Below are 20,623 nucleotides of genomic sequence, written 5' to 3'. Positions count from 1 at the left end.
TCCTCCTCCAGCAGCAGCAGCAGCAGGCAGGGCGCCGTGCGCACTCAGTGACGCACAAATGGCACACATGGTGAAAGAGATTGATTGATACTTGTGGCTGCTGTTTTAAACTTCATGAATAACAGATGAGCCACGTCGTCTGTCTTCACGTTATAATCAGTCAGCGCACAGTGTGTACCTTTATCTCCCGTGACCCTTCAGATGATCTTGTGTCAGCACCATTTTCAAAGAAACCACAAACAGGATATTGAAATATTGCAGGCGGCATGTGCACAAGAGCACACTCTATTCAGCCCTTACAGTTCAGCATCACCTCCTTCTGTTGGGGTTTCCACCACTGTCAGATCTTGTGTCTGTTTTAATGCCTGTCTTATTAAGGTCTTAAATCAGCCTCACAGTGCACCAGAGAATAAAAACGCACAATCCTGTATCTGAATGGCTCTGACTCTCCCTCTTTCTGTCACATCAATATTCACAACTAACAGGCTGAAGTCCCCTGAAGACATCCAGCTGTTCACATCGGATAAACCTCCTTCATCTGCTTCCATAGCCCTTAGTGCTGCGGTAACCTCTACACGGGTACATTTACATGTCTTCCATGGCTGATCAAATCCAATCAGTCGAGTAAAGCTGTTTCTGCTGTGTTTCTCTCAGCAGCCAGTGCCCAGAGTCATTTCATTCTCTCAAACACTAGTTATAATATGATCGAGGGATTTTCCTTAAAAACATGTAATGGTTTTATATCAGCACTCAAATAAACACACATAAAAGGAGCTGAAATTCATACTTTATCAGCAGAACATGTAACGCTATGCTACCTTTGAATCTGAGAGGTCAGTCACAGGATATTTTCACTCCAATGTGCCAGGCTACACTGCAGAAGAAAGCAGTGATTGCAGTCTATTGTATGGTCTCATTTGTGGTGTCATGTGGATGCATTATACCGTAGCCCAACACAGCAAGGCCATTATATTTTCACAGCAGAAGAAAAAGACTTTTTTCCATTTCACACTTCCTGAAATTTAAGTTATTTATGGTGTTTAGACAGTGCCAGAGCACATTCGGCACCCTAGGCATGCTTCCCCTGGCACTCACCCAATTTTAGGGACCGAGCACGGCGTGGTGCGGGGACATGACATGTAGACTCACAAGTCAGTCTTTAGACGCTTTGCTTAACTAAAGACTGATGACTTTCTCCCTGATTTTGTGTTTAGATGGGCGGATACAATTTCAGAGTTTAAAAAACTCCCTACGTTGCAGAACCAATAGTAAATCTGCAGGGCGGTCCTTCGGTGGCTCGCTGAACTCTTGTGCTTGTAAACATAGTCCCACTAGAAACACGTATTGCGGTACAAAATGGCTCAGCCGTGCTCGCAGAAAACGCCGTCAAAGTTAGTGGATGTTTGTCGCGTTTGCGGTGACACATTCTCGCCAACTAAAAGAAACAAACATAATCTTTTACAAGGCCATGACTCATCCGTCCGGCCGGACTATAGAGGGAATCGCCTTGTTGTTTACAAATACTTCCGGGTAGAAAACCAGCAGAGCTTTTAACTATATATAGCCTATATATCACATATCACTGTATCACCGTTTGGACTAATCTGATGTTTGTAAAGTCTATAAACACAATGACTGAACAAACATTACTATTTCTGTGTGCACGTTTAGCTGGGCTAACCGTTAGCCCTGTTAGCCCTGTTAGCCGTTAGTGGTGTCTGTAATAGGTAATAACTCATTAAACGGTCCGTGAAAAAAATATCTTTTCCAGCGGATATCTTAGTTACAACATGATTGAGCTAGCAAAGCAGTTTTGTGTTGCTATGTGTGGTATTTATTCAGTTTTGGGAAATCACGATGTCTAGAAAGCATCAGTGGCTGCAGCTGACAGGGACAGCTAACACTAGCAGCAAAGCTAACATCAGGACGTCATCTGTTAAAAGCCTCCCGTTGTCGGATACGACATGAAACTACTCCAGTTAGCTCAATCATGTTGTAACTAAGACATCCGCTGGAAAAAATATTTTCTTTACGGATGAGCACACGTTTGATAAAACAGAGTTAAATCTCTCGGCATCCATTTTCAAGCTCTCTGTGTGTTTGTTTCCTTGCGGACGAGAAAAGGAGGAGCGCACATTTCCGAGAAGGCGTGTCCTTTTCAAAAATGCAAGAGGCGTTGCTTTGTTGCCGGCCGTTTTCGCCGGTGTGTTAAACACACTTTAGAAAGGAGTGTCTCCAGACTATCAGAAGGCGGAGATTTCTGATTGTCTGGTGGCGAGACTACATGAAATGTTCCTTTTATATGAAATCACTCTGTTTGTTATTATTTGATAAAAAGGATCACGTTTTTGAGGGGCAGGAGGTGCTCAAAAGCTCACCTCACTGTCCACGCACATCAGAGCTGATGAAAGAATTTATATTTTACAGGTTGCGTGCTCTGGTGTGAAAAAATGTCTCAGTAAGGCTTCCTAGAAAATTTCAGAGAAGCACCTACAGTGGTACGTTTCACCCACAATTACAAAAATTGGGAGGCACATGTGACATACCAAGACTTGTACTGCTACTTGCAAGTTGACCACATCCGTCTGAAATATGCGCAGAAATGCTTTAAAACTTGTGAAGACTGTGTTCAAACTTAATCTTACACTCTTATCTCTGTTCTCACATAGTGGAAACAAGAAGTGGTACGCAACTTTTATTATGTCACTTCCAACACACTCCATGCAGGAAACAGCTAAGTCAACACATTTTAACTGCGACCTTGTCACATATTGATGTTTGGACATGGACTTTGCACGTCCACATATGATGTGCAAGGTACCCTGGGTGTGTTGGTTGTTGGCATTCTGGGACACTGTGTCAACTTCAGCCTGTTACATGATTGTCTTCTTTCAAAATAGACTTCTGTTGTCACAGGAAATTTAAGGTTTACATACAGTCTCTTTCAAAATGAACGCACTACGTCGGTACAACGTAGCAAATTGATGTTTATTTTCCTTCAACTAACGCACAAGGTCGGGTTTAGGCAACAAAAGAACAGGGCTTGGATATAGAATTTTATGGGACACTAACACCACTCAGTGTTTGCTGGATCTATCCACCACCCCTGCCGCCCGCCCAATGCAGTCAGACTCTTATGGCCCTAATTTTTGTCCTTGTCCCACTGCGTTTCCAGGGTTAAAGGACGCCTTTTTTTGCGCCTGATTTTGACGACTTTGGTGTAAGACCAGGCGCTCTTACATGTAATTTATACTTCTGCGTTGAATCGACGCCGAAGCTATGGCGTAGGCGCCACGTCGATTTAGAGCCTACGCCGTAACCTACGCCGTAGCCTGACGTGCACCTCCCCAGAGTTGTAACTAGGCGTCGCGTCGACGCAGACCACAACACCTTTGATTGGTCAGCTTGTAGGCCACGTATCTCTTGTTACGCATTTCCGGCTGCTCCTTCTTCATTCTGTAAACATGGACCAAATGGAGGAGAGGCTGATTGAAGAGGTCCGCAAATACATGCATTTATACAACTCTTCGTCAGCCCACTACAAAGACTCACAAATGGCTGCTAACTCGTGGAAAGAGATTTAACAAAACATCAGTGTGGACGTGGCGGACAGCACCAAGAGGTGGAAAAACGTGAGGGACAAGTACATTCGCCTCCACAAGAGACTGGCCAAACGGAGTGGGGACCCAGAGGAAAGAAAGTCGTGCCAGTGTCCAACTGTCACAGAAATGCACAGCCACGGTAACTGGCGTCCAGCACCCCCATTGGCAGGGAGCTGCGAGGGCCCATACGTTGCTGCTTGAACCTTTAATTATATAATAACAAATAATAAAAGAATAGGGTTGTACAAATTCACACATTTCACCCTCTTGTTTTTGCACTGTGCCCCGGATGGCTTGTGCATTTTCAGTTTTTCATTTTCTCCTCTCTAATGCTCTCCACATACACTCCGCTCCATCATTTCCCTTATGATCAGACTTCTGAATGTCAACAAGGGAGGTGGGGGGAAGTTATAAGAAGACGTGTTACTGTTTACAGACAGATGCAGATACATAAAAAGCTGCAAAACATAACCCAATCATTTTATTCTTATTCACAATGTTCATACAATATTCTCGAATGCTGTCAACATTAAAGGTATGTTTGAGTAATGGAGAGGGTCACGCAGTGCAAGAACAAAACCTAAATTACTCCTTATTGAGAAATCACTAAAACATTACAAGATGTTGTCAAATGATTAATGTTGCAGTGATTTAAAACAAGGGACTTTATGCGTTAGGGCCAGTCTACATAAATCAAATGAGTTTCTTGCTCTGCTGGGCAATGCTGCATGTTAATGCTGATTGAAATTCATATGAGACACTGACAGTTTTGAAGTTTGGTCCTCGAGGATATGCAAATACTGCCAAAAGTATCCTGATGGAGAGTCAGTTTAATAACACAACAGTGTTTGCAGTGTGGAGACAGAGCATGCATATTCAGTGTTTCAGTGCATATACATTTATGGATATTCATGTGAATATGAAAACTGATATCAAGTGATTCAGCCTCAGTTTGAAGTTTGCAGTGGCCTCTTTTTGTTGTGTGAACTCTTAGAAAACATTTAGATCTCTGTGTTAGCAATATCGAAACTACTACTTCCACAGCAAAAATTGGCCCATAAGGTGAAAATGAGGGGGGAAAAATCAATTACAGAAAAAAAGCAGCAGCTACAGGATATAGTCTAGGACTTACAGACTTACAGAGGGCATAGACCTCATCTCTATGGCCTTTACTTCGGTCTTTGATCACTATTATTACAGAGCAGGTGAAGTCTTGATATTACTGTGATTGAAATAATGCATATGGTCACGTGTGTCGCATGCATGCAAGAATACATTGAGATGCATACAAATTAATCCTTGACAAGCAATTTTGAAAAGCTGTCAGAGTGTTTTACATTACAATTGGTGCTACTTTTTTATTCATCTTTTTTTAATATTCACTCAATAATGTCACTAATTTAAAAGTTACTTTGGCTTTTTTTCAACCTGGACCTGATTCCCCCATGTTTTGAAATTGGTCCAGTACTGAGCAAAAATTGCAGAGAAACAGGCTACAATGTAACTCTGGGAACTGAAAGTGCTTGTTTTTGCCTCTTACAGGCTCAAATTGTTATTAAGAGTGTTTTATCACATACAGAACAGACCCTTCAGAGAAATTAAAAGTTTTTCTGTACCTTTCGCATGTTCCATTCTGCTTTGTGTCCAAGTCTTGCTCACAAAAAGTCTCTTTTTGAAGTCACACACACTTTTTCACGTTGTTGAAATCAGCTAAATATTCAGCCTTGACATTTAAAATCTTTTAGATAAGAGTAAGAAACACTTTCTGTACTCCAACACAACAAATTATTACCGGCACTCGTCCCCTGTCTCCAACCCTCAGTCGTGTTTCAACCGTTTCCTTCCTGCGACAAGATTTCAGAACAAAACATGTAGTTAGTGAGACTTGGATGCAAAACAGGTACAGAAAAACATTTCAGTTCACTGTAGGGTTCTTTTTGTAATGCTAACCTGTGTGTGACGTCTTCTGCTCTAATGAACAACTTGGAGCTGGAGGATGGTGGTAACAGCCAAGTTTATTCACCTCATGGAAAACCAGTTGTAAGTCTGGGATACATAGCAAAGGACAACAGTGTTAAGTGATCTCATGTGGACACCCCGCTCGTGCACTATCTCATGGAAAATCACGGAACATTAAGGCTTTGAGGGGTGAACAGGGAGAACTTTCCGGACGCGTGTTACGGGCAACAACAAACCAATGTCCACTTCATCATCCGGTTTCTTTGAGTGCGATGACCTATCTATTTTAACACGTGCTCAACTCTCACAGGTAAAACTCTGTATGTTAATCTCAGGTAAGTTTCCACTTAGCATTTTCAAGTCAACCACAGGTTTACTGTCCATTTAATAGTTAAGTGTCCAAGTTTAGTTTCCATGCTATGAACTATTCATGCTGCCACACTTCACGGTCATGAAACTGTTTGCTTATCCTATCACACACCTGTTGCTCATCACCTGCACCTCCACCTGTATTACCTACGTTACCTGTTCTAGTGCGCCACCCTGTGTACAAACAACAAAGCTGCATCTATTTACATGTGGTCACTATTCGTTAAACATGAATCAAAACAAATACAAAGAATGTTATTGTGGCTCCAACACAAATAATACAATAAAATAATAAAGTGATACAGTGGGTGGATAGTGAATTATAAATTTGTACAAATAAAATGGTGAATGCTGCCTCCCTCTCTCTCGAAATTACAACAAACAAAACAACAAAACATACCTGTTTTTTTGGGTATTTCACTTCTACAAAAACATTCATATTCCACACTGCATTTAAAAACACCAGAGGGAAACCAACCATTAAAAAACAGCAACAACATTAAATGGAGCGACAGTGAAAACGTACCTGGGATAAACAGCAAGGGACAACGGTGTTAAGTGACGTCGTGCTCTATCTGGAAAGATAGCATCATGCTAATGTTAGCTAACAGTGTACACATAGTTTACTATCGGCAAAAATAGTAAAAACGAATATTTAACTTAATTAAAACATGGCGAACTTAATGACAAACAATTAACATACAAACAGATACAGTCAGCTTAACTTAAATGTGCTTTTTGAGTAAGTTAACTTCATATTTGTCCATAAATAACAAGGAAGTACCTTTTGGAAATCCTCCGCAGCTCTGAAAATTACCCACAATCCTCCGCTCGTTACTTCTTCACGCCGATACTGGGTTTTGACAGCAGGGGGCACTGTCGCTCCATCAAATTGAATATAATCTGAATTTAAAGCATTTCAACAGCATAGATATGTCTTAAAATGTACTCTAGTTAACCTTGACCTCATTAACTATGTTAAACAATGTTGTAAGACACTCTTAATAACAATCTGAGCCTGTTAGTGGCAAAAACAAACATTTTATTAGAGGTAAATTGACACCTGCCTCAAATGTTTACATCGTAGCCTATTTGACTGCTGCAGGTTACAGCCCTCTAACTCAATACTGGACCATTTTCAATAATTGTTGTTCCCACGAGTCACTTTTACCCTTTTCTCACCGAGATTTACGTGCGTAATTGAGTGTATGGCGCTCTGCAGTCGACAAGTATGGCTTTCTGTTGTTTTTTTTCGGTGTGTCACGTTCAACATCAGAAATGGGCTGGAAAACAAGTTAGTATTCAGTAGAAAGCAGCATGGTGGCCAATGAAAATGTTATATTGGTCCCTTCTGTTTTTTAATATCTTACTTTTTCAGTCTCTTTCTCAAATACGGTGCTGTTTAATTTGGACTTATGTTTAAAGGGATAGTGCACCCAAAAATGAAAATTCAGCCATTATCTACTCACCCTCATGCCGAGGGAGGCTCTGGTGAAGTTTTAGAGTCCTCACATCCCTTGCGGAGATCGGCGGGGGGAGCGGCTAGCACACATAATGGCTGACGGCGCCCCAGACTAAAGTCCAAGAACACAAAATTTGATCCACAAAATATCTCCAACATGCTCATCCGTAGTGATCCAAGTGTGCTGCAGCCAAGTTGTTTCGAAAAACGTCATATGAACTCTGTTTTTAGACACATCAAGGGATGTGAGGACTCTAAAACTTCACCTGAGCCTCCCTCAGGCTCGGCATGAGGGATGTGAGGGTGAGTCCTCGCATCCTTTGTCTAAAATCAGAGTTCATATGACGTTTTTCGAAACAACTTGGCTGCAGGACACTTGGATCACTACGGATGAGCGTGTTGGAGATATCTTGTGGATCAAATTTTGTGTTCTTGGACTTTAGTCTGGGGCGCCGTCAGCCATTATGTGTGCTAGCCGCTCCCCCCGCCGATCTCCGCAAGGGATGTGAGGACTCTAAAACGTCACCAGAGCCTCCCTCGGCATGAGGGTGAGTAGATAATGGCTGAATTTTCATTTTTGGGTGCACTATCCCTTTAAGCACTGCTTGGATGGAAACAGATGCTATTTCATGGTGGCCTGTCTTGCACTGCATCGGCAAAAGGGCTAAAATGAGTGTTTTCCCCCAGATGTCATATTTTCATCACTTCCAATCTAAGCTGATCCAAGCTGAAGCGGATAAGTACCCATGACTACGACAGAGTCGTTTGTCCAGGGAGCAGTACTGGTACAGATGACCGAGGCCCAACGCCCCATGAAAAGGTCTATGCTTGACCTTTAAAATCGGGTCAAGTACAACAATTTACTTACTGACTTAAATCACTGACAACACATTTCAGTGTGCCATCTGATACTCCCGCCATCCCCCACAGGTATTGTGAAGTGGTACGGTCCATCTAACAGCGGCACTGCAGAGAACTCATAAGCCCACTAATGTCAACATGTGAGGTGAACTGCAGTCTGAGTCAAGATGCCTCACCAAAAATCAGGGACTCATAAAAGAAAAGTCAGGGTACAGACAGAACAAGAAAATGAAAGGAGCAGAGAGGCAAAGGCCAAAAGTCTGGCAAAAGAAGTGTGAAGAAGCAGCAGGTATTATAGGCAGAGATGAAGGTGAGAAGTGAGGCAGACTAATTTTTGGCAAATAGAACCTGCAGTATCAGGCTACAGTGAAGATATTATATTAAACTAGAGGACCTGAGGCATCGACTGGTACCAACCATGTCGGAAAGGGGGTCAAATAACGCTCCAAAGTTACACTAAATTTTGGCGAGGGAAAATGCAACATTGCCATTTTTGCAACATTATTCCTGCATACTGGGGTTCCTTAACAGTCTTGCAATTACATAAACTGGGTATGACTGAACAACTGACAATTGACAGCCATATGGTCTTTACACTATTTCAGTTCTGTGCCCAGTTTGACCAATATTTGATTAAAGTCGTATTTTTTCAGTCATGATTAGATGTTATGATGTAATAACACCTTGCAGTAATTTCTTCAGTCAATGTTTGATTTTACTTCTCTCAAATCATTCTTTGGAGGGCACTGTTTCAGCCAAAAAAATAGAAAATACACGTGAAAATATGATTAATTGGATAATAATTGCAGGAAGTATGAAATTTTGCATCGTGATTTGTGTAGTCATTTGACCCCCACTTTGAAAAGTGTTGTCCCCCAGCACATATTTCCCAACAGCTGGCCTGCCAGGGAGTGAAAGCCACTTGTAACGTTTCCCATTAAATACAAAAGCCAGATGTTGGTGGGTGTTAGTGGGTTTTTCCTCAGTGGGAAATATGGACACAAAATCATGCAAAAATAGGGTCTAGGTTGAAAAATAGTTCCACATCAATGCTTTGAAGAAATTAATTCAATCATTTTCAGTCTTTATTGGCAGACTGCAAACATGGGAAGAGTGAGGGGAATGACAACACAGCTAAGGTCCCTTGCCAGAATTAAATCAAGGACGCTGTGGTTGTATTGACGCATCCTACACACACACGACTAAAAGGACGCTCCTGCAATGAGCTGTTTGAAAAGGGAGAAAAGAGCACGATTATTCAACTTTGAGGCCAAAAAGCAAAACTTCAGTCTTCAAGCACATGACACCAAAGCACCATTGGGTCCCATTAGGCGTATAGTGTACATGTTCTTTAAGCGGCATCTAATTTACAGTTACAGCTGTCAAAGAACATGGCATCCAAGACAAAAGACGAGGTTAAAAAATGCTTCATTTGCATGTGAGGCATATTTCCACAGAGTCCAGTCTTGCAGTCTTGACCCCTGTCTGTTCTCTCCTCTGATCATTTAGAGACTGGCTGCTTAATGAGGTGCTGTAGGCTCATTGTCTGGCGGAGGCTTTGTTATGCGCGTGTACAGACTTCATTGTCGTTTGGTAATTACATCTTTTTGACATGAAATGTCATTTTTGCACGTCTTCCAGTGCACATCCTTGTGAAAATATCAGGGCAACGGTTACATATAGCTTCAGCTGCAGCATTGTCGTCAGCTCTTTTCACAGCTGCCTCTGTGGTGTGTCAGAACTCAGGGCTCAGGGCTATTTGCTTTGATCAATTCAAAATGTACCCAGGGACAGCAATTCATTTGCTAATGAAAGAGCATTGCTCTCCAAATATTCCTTGATTAGTCCTGACCTCAGACATTAACAGCTGAACATCACGTTCCTGACAAGAATACCATGTGAAAGCTTTACTTTGTAGCTTATTGTCCTCTAATTTTTTTTTGTGCAGACCGTGTGTCTATTGACCACCAACAGGCTGTGCCACACACTAATCCATTAGAGGCTATCAGAGGGCATGTCTTTGCTACTAAAACCTTTTATCACAGGGTCCAGACAGTTTTTTGTTAAGGTATTCTCCATGCAGATGCTCTACGCCACCTGCATGAGCAAGCAGAAGAGGACTGGAGACTAACTGTCATGTGGAGCCATAAGAAAGCTTAAGGCACTGTAAATAATTGTGAATATCAACTGCTCCTCTGGTAAGAATGAAGCACTCTTGCTCCTGACAATGATCCTAATGATAATGACAAGATATGTTTTATGCATAAATCTTAGCATATCAGTGCTAATTGGAGAAAGTGGAGTGGCTCTCCTTCCTTCTTTCAATGCAACGTTTCTCCAAGTCTGTCCCCCCTGCTTCAATCAGCGGACGTCACTTTCACCACAGTCATACTTTCACATTCCCCACATGCAGCATTAGTGTTTTATGACCCATGGGAGCTGGGGGAGAGAGCTCGGCAGGGTATTGGCAGATTTTGTCGATACTGCTCCATTAAATGAGTGTCAGGAGTGAGTTCTTCATGAACTGATTGTTGCTCTGGGTTTTTAGGACCAGGGGCATCGTTACAAGGAAACACCCCAACTGTTTGTCATATGTTAACTCTTCCTATTACAGGGGCAATCCTTAAACTCATGGCTGTGTCCTGTCCTGTCTAAGACCTCCTATCTTAGGAATTTGTAATGATAACTTACAATTTGATTCTTCAGTTGGCACTCGTCCCAACCAAACCGCCACAGGAATGTCAGCATCATGTTTCTGCAAACCATGGATATGTCACATTTACATGTTATTATGTAGTAGATACATTGAAACTTAATGTTTCAGCAATGCCGTGGTTAATGTGGTTATATCTAGGCACAAAACCCACTTGGTTGTGGTTTGGAAAATATCATGTTTTGGCTTTAAAGCCACAGTGTGTAGGAATTTCTCCCCTCTAAATCATATATTGCATTCAAATGGATAGCGCACTCTAGCGCCTCACTGTTTCAAACACGTATTGCAACAATGGTAGCCGCTCAGGCTCCTACACAGACACACGCGACGCGAGTTGACAAACCCCCTCCTCACCATGCTGGCTGTGTTTACAACGTAGGACTGTTGGGGCGGGCGTAAATCGAAACAAACCAATCACGTCTTGTCTTTTGACGACTGACAAGTGGCTCAACCTCACACACCTCATCCCTCTCCTCGCCTGTGATTGCATTACCTTTCTCCTTCAGCAGCTCTTTCCACCTGGGAAAGGCTACCCCGATGTTGACCCTTGTGTTTTTTTAAATTTGCCAGTCTCGTTGCCTTTTTGATTACCTTTTGAGCTTTCTTGGTGACGAGCATAATGCTCAAAGAGTGGGACTTTGTTATGCTGCAGTAGTGCCGGGGTAGTAGGGAAGCGCCTCTTGCTCCTCTCCTTCGGCTTCTCAGTCACGCAGCGCTGGCCTGGCTCTCAACGAAAACACAGAGGGTGGGGCTATGCTATATGACCCTTGCTGGCGGATGTATTTTCATGGCGAAATATTATGGAACCCCCTAGAAGACTTACCCACCCAATTTACAAACAAATCCAAAATTCTCCTTTTACAAGAATAAGTCAGATTATTGGTGGAGGTAATAATATACCAATGATGACATATTTATGAATGCAGACATCGATTTTTTGCCAATAAACAACTGAAAATGTTACACAATGTCCCTTGAAGTACCCAGTTTTGGAGGCACAATCCCCTCTGGAAAAGCGGTGACTTGTTGTTTAAAAAAAAATCACTTGTGACATTATCTGCTCCCAAACAACAATGTTTGGAGCCCAAAAGCTGGTAGAAAACCACCAACAGGTTGCTGGGAAACACCCATGTTTGAAGCCTAAAAAACAAAAACGATTTTGTTGTTCGAATGGTAGGCTGCAACTCGGTAACCGTCTCTCCTAGGTGACACCATCCATCATCCACCATCCACCATCCCCTCCATCTCCAGATGGCAAAGTCAGCTTACATTAGGCTTATATCACGTCACTTGAGAAACGTTGATATTATACGTAGGAAAGGTATAAATTTAACATCCTCATGGTTTGCAGAAACATATAATGCCAATATTTTCAGCTGGCAACCATAATATCAATGGATCTCACTTGTGACGGGCTAGCTAGCTTAGCTGTAATGTTAAAGACAGACCTGCAACCTCAGTATGGAAGTCACCTTTAGCAAAAAATAAATAAAGTGATTCTTGGCAGATCACGATGTGCCCTGGTTGACCTCTTCAGAGCCAGACATAAACATATTTCATTCAAAATCTATCATCTTGGCAGCTAATGTACACCCATTACCACAAGGTCCGGGAAATTCAAAGGGTCATGATGCAGTTTAAGTAGCCTTTCAATCACTATATTTGGTTGTTCATGTTGTTCCCCATCTTAAATGTCATTGCCATACAGACCTAATGATAGTGTTGGTGTTAGGGTTTCAGCTTTGTGTTTCTTGTTACCCCTTCCAAATGTTTGTTTTGAGTCTGTCTCAGTGTGTTTGCTGGGCGTGGCCTTGTGGCTTTCCCAGTTCTCCTGAATGCCAGCAGCTGCTGAACTTGCACACCTAAACCACATCTACAGTCAATCCACTGCAGCACAAAACCCCAGCTCAGACATCCAGACTGTTCCAGATCGTTCAGTGTCCTCTGTGGTACAGATGTCTGGGCCAACTTCAAGTTTTTTGACACTCTGCTCTGTGCCTCAGGTTCACCACACCAGCCTCAACCATAACCTGCCATGTCCAGCCTTGTTCGCGTCTTCTGCCTCTGGATACGGACTGCTCTGCCTTCAGCTAATCAGCCTGCTCTGCTTCGCCATTCCCTGCCCACCTCAGCCATCATTTTATGCAAGCCTGCAGCTCCACTTCTTCAAATTACAATAAACCGCCTGTAACCATTCCCCGTTCCTGGCTGTGTTTGCATTTGGATCCTAAGTTAAGAAATGCCACAACAGCTGGTGCCATTTTTGGCAGTTTATTAGGATTCCTAATAAAGGATATCTCTAAGTTAGATGGCTCTGTAATAGCTACAGTACATTCCTATCCTGATTTTTTTCCTCAATTCAATTAGGAAACATTTTTCTGTAATTGCAAAAATCCTAAATGCCATCATTAACTAAGATAAGACAGGATTTCAGGCTGAGGAAGTTTCTCTAATGAGGTCCCAAAAGGGCAATAAGTGCCTCAGCATCTTAGTGCCCTATACGGGATAGACGGCGGTGGAAGAAGTATTCAGACCGATCCTTCAGTGATACCACAATGAAAAAGAAAAACACAAATTTAACTCCTGTATTCCAAACAAACAACAGCAGTATTTTAATGTTGCAGCAGTTTGAGGGTGAGATATTATAAAATAATTGCATATACTGTTGGGTCATTCGAACTATAACACTTTAACATGTACTTTTGGGTAGTGGGTACAGCAAAACCTGACAACAAACATGTCACTTCGCTGTCTTACGGGGTATTATTTCACCAGTTCAGATTAATAACACTTCAGGTAAAATGTGCAAGCTAGTTTCCAAATAAAACTAGGAAAAGAAACACAACATATAACATATGTAGTTGCCATTTAATTACTGATGCGTGTCATTCCAATAAATCTTAGTAAAATAATGTAATCTACACTCTACATCTTAATAAAAAGAATATCATTTCACAATTTGTTTTGCATGTAAAATTCAAGCCAGTCGCCAGACATGAACATTTATATTTGATGATTCTGCAAAAGCCAAAGTACGTTCAGTGCCAAAGTTTTTCAGATGTTTTCTTGTTGAAAAACTTATTTAAACTGCAGCTTAGTTAAGGTTAGGGAATGCTTGTGGTAATGGCAAAATAAATATGCTGGTGAAGTAAACTTGATTCGTCACAGATCAAAGTAAGACAGGTCGACATTCGTCTCTGTTTACTGGTGCCATGAGCTGAATGAAATAGGCTAAACTGCCTCCTTTTATTAAGGAGGTACCAAACTTTCCTACCTTCAAGGCAAAGCTTAAGTGATGGCTGCTCGACAGCATCCCCAAGTAGAATTTGAATATATCAAAAAAACAAACAAACAAGAAAAAGCGCTCTTGTTTTGCTTGTTAATACATTTGCATCTTTAATATCATCAATGAGTCATCGTCTGTTACACTGTGATTGGTGTCTGGATGTCGAGGATATCTTCTACCTTGTCTGCCACTTAAAAATGTTTTATTATTTTCCAGTGTTTTAGTTGTTTGTTTCAAATATTTCTTCAGACATGGAGTGCCTGTCTGAGTTTTTAACAAATGGTGGCAGACTGGGAGGACAGCATTGGAAATTAGAAAATGCTGACAGCTGATATAAATGGTCTTGGTACCCTGCACAGATACTTTGTACACCAGGTATATGGAACCTATAGGCACGCTTTTTGCACAAACCAGGCTCCCTATATAAGGAGAGAAGGGGCTTGAAGAATGGGGTTAAAGCTCTTATGTGGGAGTTGCTGGAGCTGATCGATCAGGGAAGGGAGATGCAGGAGAACTTGACTGCATCTGCTCTTCCTCTGGTCTGATATTTATGCCCCTGGTTCTCTGCTGACACTCCCTTGGAGAGCAGAGGAAAAACCTCTTCACACCAGAAAAGATAAGGCAGAAGTGGCTGAGCTTCAACCGTGTATTCTCCTGTGTTAGTATGCCTCTGTGTGTGTTGATGTTTTTTCCAATCAGTCTAACAACTGACCCTGAAATATTTAAAGGGATAGTTTGCCGATTGTGAGTAACTAGGCAGTGCTGATCAATTACAAACAAAGATTCTGTGACTGTATTGCCTATTACTCACCCAAAGTGTTTTTGGGACCACATTTTAGTGCACTGTTTGGCTGTAATATGAGAATTTGTGAACAAATAGCAGGCGCCTTACTGTTTGGAAAAATGTAGGCTGAAAATATTCAGATCAAACTAAGCAGTGCTGTTAAAATATAAACCAAGATTTTGTTGCATTGCCTTCTTCTTGCCTTAATTTTTTAGCAACATATTTTAGCTTACTATTTAGCTGTAATTTGTGATAGATTGTTACAAGCTGGCCGCCATATTGTTTCCTGTGGAAATACGGACAAACTCATATTATGTCACCCACCAGCGGAAGCATTTATTGGTCTAGTGCGACACAGTGCATTCTGGTAGTTGTAGGTTTTCTGCCTCTTGAGCAAAAGCAAATGCCACAGCCCTTTTCATCTGTTTGTCTGGATATATAGCACCAATTTAAAAATTACTTCATTTGCATCTTTCTACTGCATATACATGTAGTTTTATGAAAAGACCATCTGTCCAGCGGTGAAAGACTTCTTGAAAGCATAACGGTGATGATACCAACAATCAATTTATCCTAATTAGTCCACCCAGTTTTACGCCAAAGTTGTCAAAAACTAGCACTTGGTCAATCACTTCCGGCGTCAGACACCGACGAAAGAAGGCGTCCTTCACATCAGCATGATACATGACTGGTCACCGTTATTCTTTAACAGCGCCTGGTGGCAACGGGGGAGAATGGCGGGACAACAATAAAAGTTTAGCGGGCGAGGGGTGGTGGATGGGTCCAACAACCACTGACTTTCATCTGTCTCGTACGATTATAAAGACAAACCCAACCCAACTGCGTGTTTTAGTTGCCTAAACCCAACCACGTGCATGTGTTGGCTAAACATAACCACTGTTGTCGAAGGAAACAAACGTCAATTTGCAGTGATGTGCCAACATAGTGTGTTTATTTTGAAAGAGACTGTATAAAAACTGTACATTTCCTGTAAAACCAGAAGTGTATTTTGAAAGCAGACAAGGCATGTAACAGGGTGAAGTGAGCACGGCGTCCCAGAACATCAGCAACCAACGTACCCAGGGTACCTGTATGTCATATCTCGATGTGTAAAGTCCATGACTAGACGTTGATTTGTGATACAGTCGGAGTGAGAATGTGTTGAACTAGTTCTGTTTCTACAGACAAAGCCTGATATAGCCTAATTGGTTCCTCCACTGACGTCCAAAAACTATTAAAAACACATAAATGAGACACACTGTTGCACTGGGTGTAATGTTTCTTTTTTTATGTTGTAAACACGCCCTGTAATCAATTTGAGTCAATCCCACATACGAGACACTGTCTTGCAGTTGTAAATACCATTTAGAGTGCCAAATGTGTATTCATCTAGAGCTTAAAAAGGTTTGAAAAAACTCGCTATTCCCCTCTGTGTGAGAAACGCTTTCTAAAAATGTACTGCACCCAGCTACTTAAGAAACGTATTCATTAAAAATTAAAGTATGCTGGACAATAGAAACACATTTTAAAGCTTAACATCTTCAGCAGGAATGAGTGGTTTTGGGGCTGAGAGATAGAAAGTATTAACAGATGGACGATGCACAGTAGTGAAAAGGAATAAAACCAGCCTTGTCCTTTAAGACAAATATGCTGTTTACAGGAGCTGAGACTGACATAATTCACATCTTCCAAATAATTCACTACTAGTGATCAGATATGTGGATAATTTGCATTTTGGCCATTCATTTGAGTTTAACTGAGAATGTAGTGTACACTAACACAGCTAAACAGCTTTACTGCTCGGTTACATGTATTTAATGAATGCCTTTAATGTAAAATAAGTCTGCTTTTCTTTTTTCCTTCCTCTCTTCTAGTCAATACAGTGAATACCCTCAGGCTTTGAATCCTACAGGGAAATGTCTCCACTGGGAAATCAGCTTTTTAGGCAGCAATTTCCCCAGGATAAATGACATGCGCTCCATCACTTCACTGCACTCAGTCTGCCAAGGCATTTTCATTGGCTATCAAAATTGAGTTCATGACAATATAGTGTATGTGGCATTAATATTTATACAATGTAGAGTGTGCTGTGCAGTTCCTGATAGAAGCAAAGGATTTAAAGCATCAGACCTGTTGATGGGAAATTGATCTCCACATTTTAAAATGTATAAGAAATGAAATGTAGTGACACTTCGTATCAACATACATGCTAACTTCATGACAGACATTCACTCTTTATGCCTGTCACAGCAAACACATGCATCCATCCATCCATCCATCCATCCATCCATCCATCCATTTTCAACCGCTTACCCGAAGCCAGTAGGTATTTCAGACGTATCTCTCCCCAGCAACGCTTTCCAGCTCCTCCTGGGGGACCCAAGGCGTTCCAAGGCCAGACGAGATATGCAATCCCTCCAGCATGTTCTGGGTCTGCCCCAGGGCCTCCTACCAGTTGGACGTGCCTGGAACACGTCTAACAGGAGGCCCCCAGGAGGCATCCTGATCATCAGATGCCCGAACCACCTCAACTGACCCCTCTCAACGCGAAGGAGCAGCAGTTCTACTCGGAGCTCCCTCCATGTCCATGCTCTTGATCTCTAAGGCTGAGCCCAGCCACCCTTCTGAGAAAACTCATTTTGGCCGCTTGTATCTGCAGTCTCATTTTTTCAGTCACTACCCAGAGCTCATGACCATAGGTTTGAGTTGGGACATTGATGGAACAGTAAATTGAAAGCTTTGCCTTCTAGCTCAGCTCTCTGTTCACCACGAAAGTCCGGCACAGTGCCCACATCACTGCAGATGCCATGGCAAACAAATTCAGTGAACAAAAATGTAAAAGCAACACTTTTGTTTTTGCTCCCATTTTTCACAGGTTAAAGATATCAATCTCAGACTTTTTTCATGCGCATAAAAGACTTATTTCTTTTTGATTTAGGTTGCAAATTTGTTAAAATAGGTGTTAGTGAACACTTCTGCTTTTCAAAGATAATCCATCCACCTGACAGGTGTGGTAGATCAAGATGCTGATGCGTCATTACTGCACAGGTGTGCTTTGGGAATGTCACAATAAAGAGCCACTCTAAAATGTGATATGCTAGATGTTATCTTGACAAAAGGAGACATGCTCACTTACATGGATTTTAACAAATCTGGGACCAGAGTCTTTTGTGAGCATAAAAGAAGTTGTAGATCTCCAACTTAAACCTGTAAAAAATGGGAGTAAAAACAAAAGTGTTGCAGTTAAATTAGTTTAGTGTAGTTTCGGGTGCTTTTTTACCACTACTAATATAATTGTTTGCTGATTTGTAAAAGCAGGACTTGAAGCTCTTAAGTATGAAAGTCTTATTTTTACTCATTGGTATTTTTTTGTGAATGAAACTGCCCACAAATGTAAAAGAACAGGATCCATTATATGTCAAATATATGGCCGTTACTTTCACTGATGATGAACAGATGGCATTCATCAGACTGAAACGAATGATTTATGTCAAGTTTGTTCAGTTAAGTTTTGTGACTCGGAAAAACTTGTTATATTAAATTAAAAAAAGGTGAGAGACATTTCAGAATAGATAAGAATAGAAAGGCGCTGTTCCTTAATTGCTTAAGTGCTATATGTGCAGTACAGTATAACAAACCATCTGCTGCCACTTAATTAATGAAGACAAAGACATCGTTCTTCTCCCACGATGCATCACACAATCATATAGTCAGAGGAAATAAGAGGAGTAGGCAGGGTGACGCACGCAGCTCCTCCAGGAATGGCAACGAATCACCAGCAAATCTGACTCATTCAGGTGTGCCAGATATCGCAAATTGGTTGCTTTTCTTCTTTGTTGGGGTTTATCAGCGATTTGATTAATGCATTAGAGCTTGTGAATGTGACTCTGTGCTGGTGCCATCTAGTCATCAGCGCTGAGAGACCAGCACAAAGACGATCAATAGTCACATGCTTAGCTGCTCTCACACTGTTATGTGGTGCTTATTTTTGTTCCGTCAGACATCTGCAGGCTTTGAGTGAAAGCGGCTCAGTTCTGTTCACAGGTGACGAGTGGTGGTGATGTGTGTACATAAAAAGCACTGACGAGTGAGGAAGATTTGTGAGCCTTTGATGTGAAAATTGTTTTTTTTCTTTGCGTTTTTACTGAGCAGAATCAAACATGTTCAGTGATTTAGAGCACAGTGCAACGCCTACCCGCAAAACGCTCATACACACATTTGATTGATAATCTTCAACATGTGTAGGTTTTTCTGCCTCTCCACTGAATGAAAGCTTCTGCCTTGAAGTAGAAACACTGTTAAGTTTAAGAAATCAGATGTTTTATTTCATGGCTTTGAAGCACTGTGGCTCAAAACTAGAAAGCAGGCTGTTTAGTTGAAGCTTCTCGTCATGTTTCAGGTGAGTTGTTTGCAGTTCCGACAAAGAGTGATTTCCCCTCTCGTTCTCTCAGATGGTTTCACTCAAATAACTGTCTGAGGCTTTTGAGGTGAAATTATCTATTATTTCTTAAAAGTGTAAACATTAAATAGTTGAGTCAAAAATATGGGAACAACATTTTTTTTTTATATAACAACTCTCCTTTTTTGTTGTTTTGGCTTTTCTCTCCCATTAATCATCTTACAGTCTCTCAGAGTCCTGACTCCAAAACACATGCTCACTCCCAACGCGTCAAATACCGGCAAGTCTTCAATGGTCACAGATGGTGTGTCAATTTACACTTATTGCATTTTCAAATAAGGTTTTGTTTCCACAAGAAAAATATAGTTTCCGCTGGTTAACTGCATCCATCTGTTTTTAAAATAAACTAAAATCATCATCTTTGATGATGTACATCTCACGGCCAATGTCGCCCTTTTTGCAGATATAGTCTCCGGGGCTGAACACCTGTGGCCGCAGCTTGAGCACCAGCTCGATCAGTAGGCCAGCCTCACAGTCCGCAAAGATACGAACTTTTCTGAGCGTCTCCATGTGGACTTGGATGGCGATCTCAGCCTTTAGCTTGTCTGGAAGATACCTCAGCACCTCTCTTTCATCCTGTGCCTTTCTCATTCGCCCTATGCAGACTTTATTGCTCTTTACTATATGGCAGTTACGTTAAAAAATGCAGTCGCTCGGTGTGTCTGATATAAGAAGCAACCTCTGGGGTTGCAGTTTCTCGAATGGCCACTTGAGGCTGGCTCCAGAAGCGAGTCAATCCACATAGACCCCTGTGTTAAAATGCCCAACTTTACAGCAGGAATAAACATGTTTACAGCCTGGTACAAGAAACAGATTTGGACCCTATGGCAAATTTAATTATTCATGACAGCTGTACAGGGAGTGCGCTGTTATATAATTCATCAATTTACATTTTATTATGGTTTAAAGTTGCGCATATTTAAAGGCAAGGCCACTTGAGTGACAGGATGTCTGTGAGACATCACCACAGTCTATGTGTCAGATCCACTCCCCACTCCTCCACAGCTCAGTCCTCTCATCCAAATACTTCTGGCTCCAAAAAAACAAAAGATGGTGACAGCCGAAAGGCCAAACTTCAAGCTTCAAATTGGCAGTCCATAAACCAGTGGGTATGTCAATTATTCTATA

Source organism: Epinephelus lanceolatus, chromosome 3, assembly GCF_041903045.1.
Source record: "Epinephelus lanceolatus isolate andai-2023 chromosome 3, ASM4190304v1, whole genome shotgun sequence".
Classification (NCBI taxonomy): domain Eukaryota; kingdom Metazoa; phylum Chordata; class Actinopteri; order Perciformes; family Serranidae; genus Epinephelus; species Epinephelus lanceolatus.
This window is presented reverse-complemented; position numbering follows the sequence as displayed.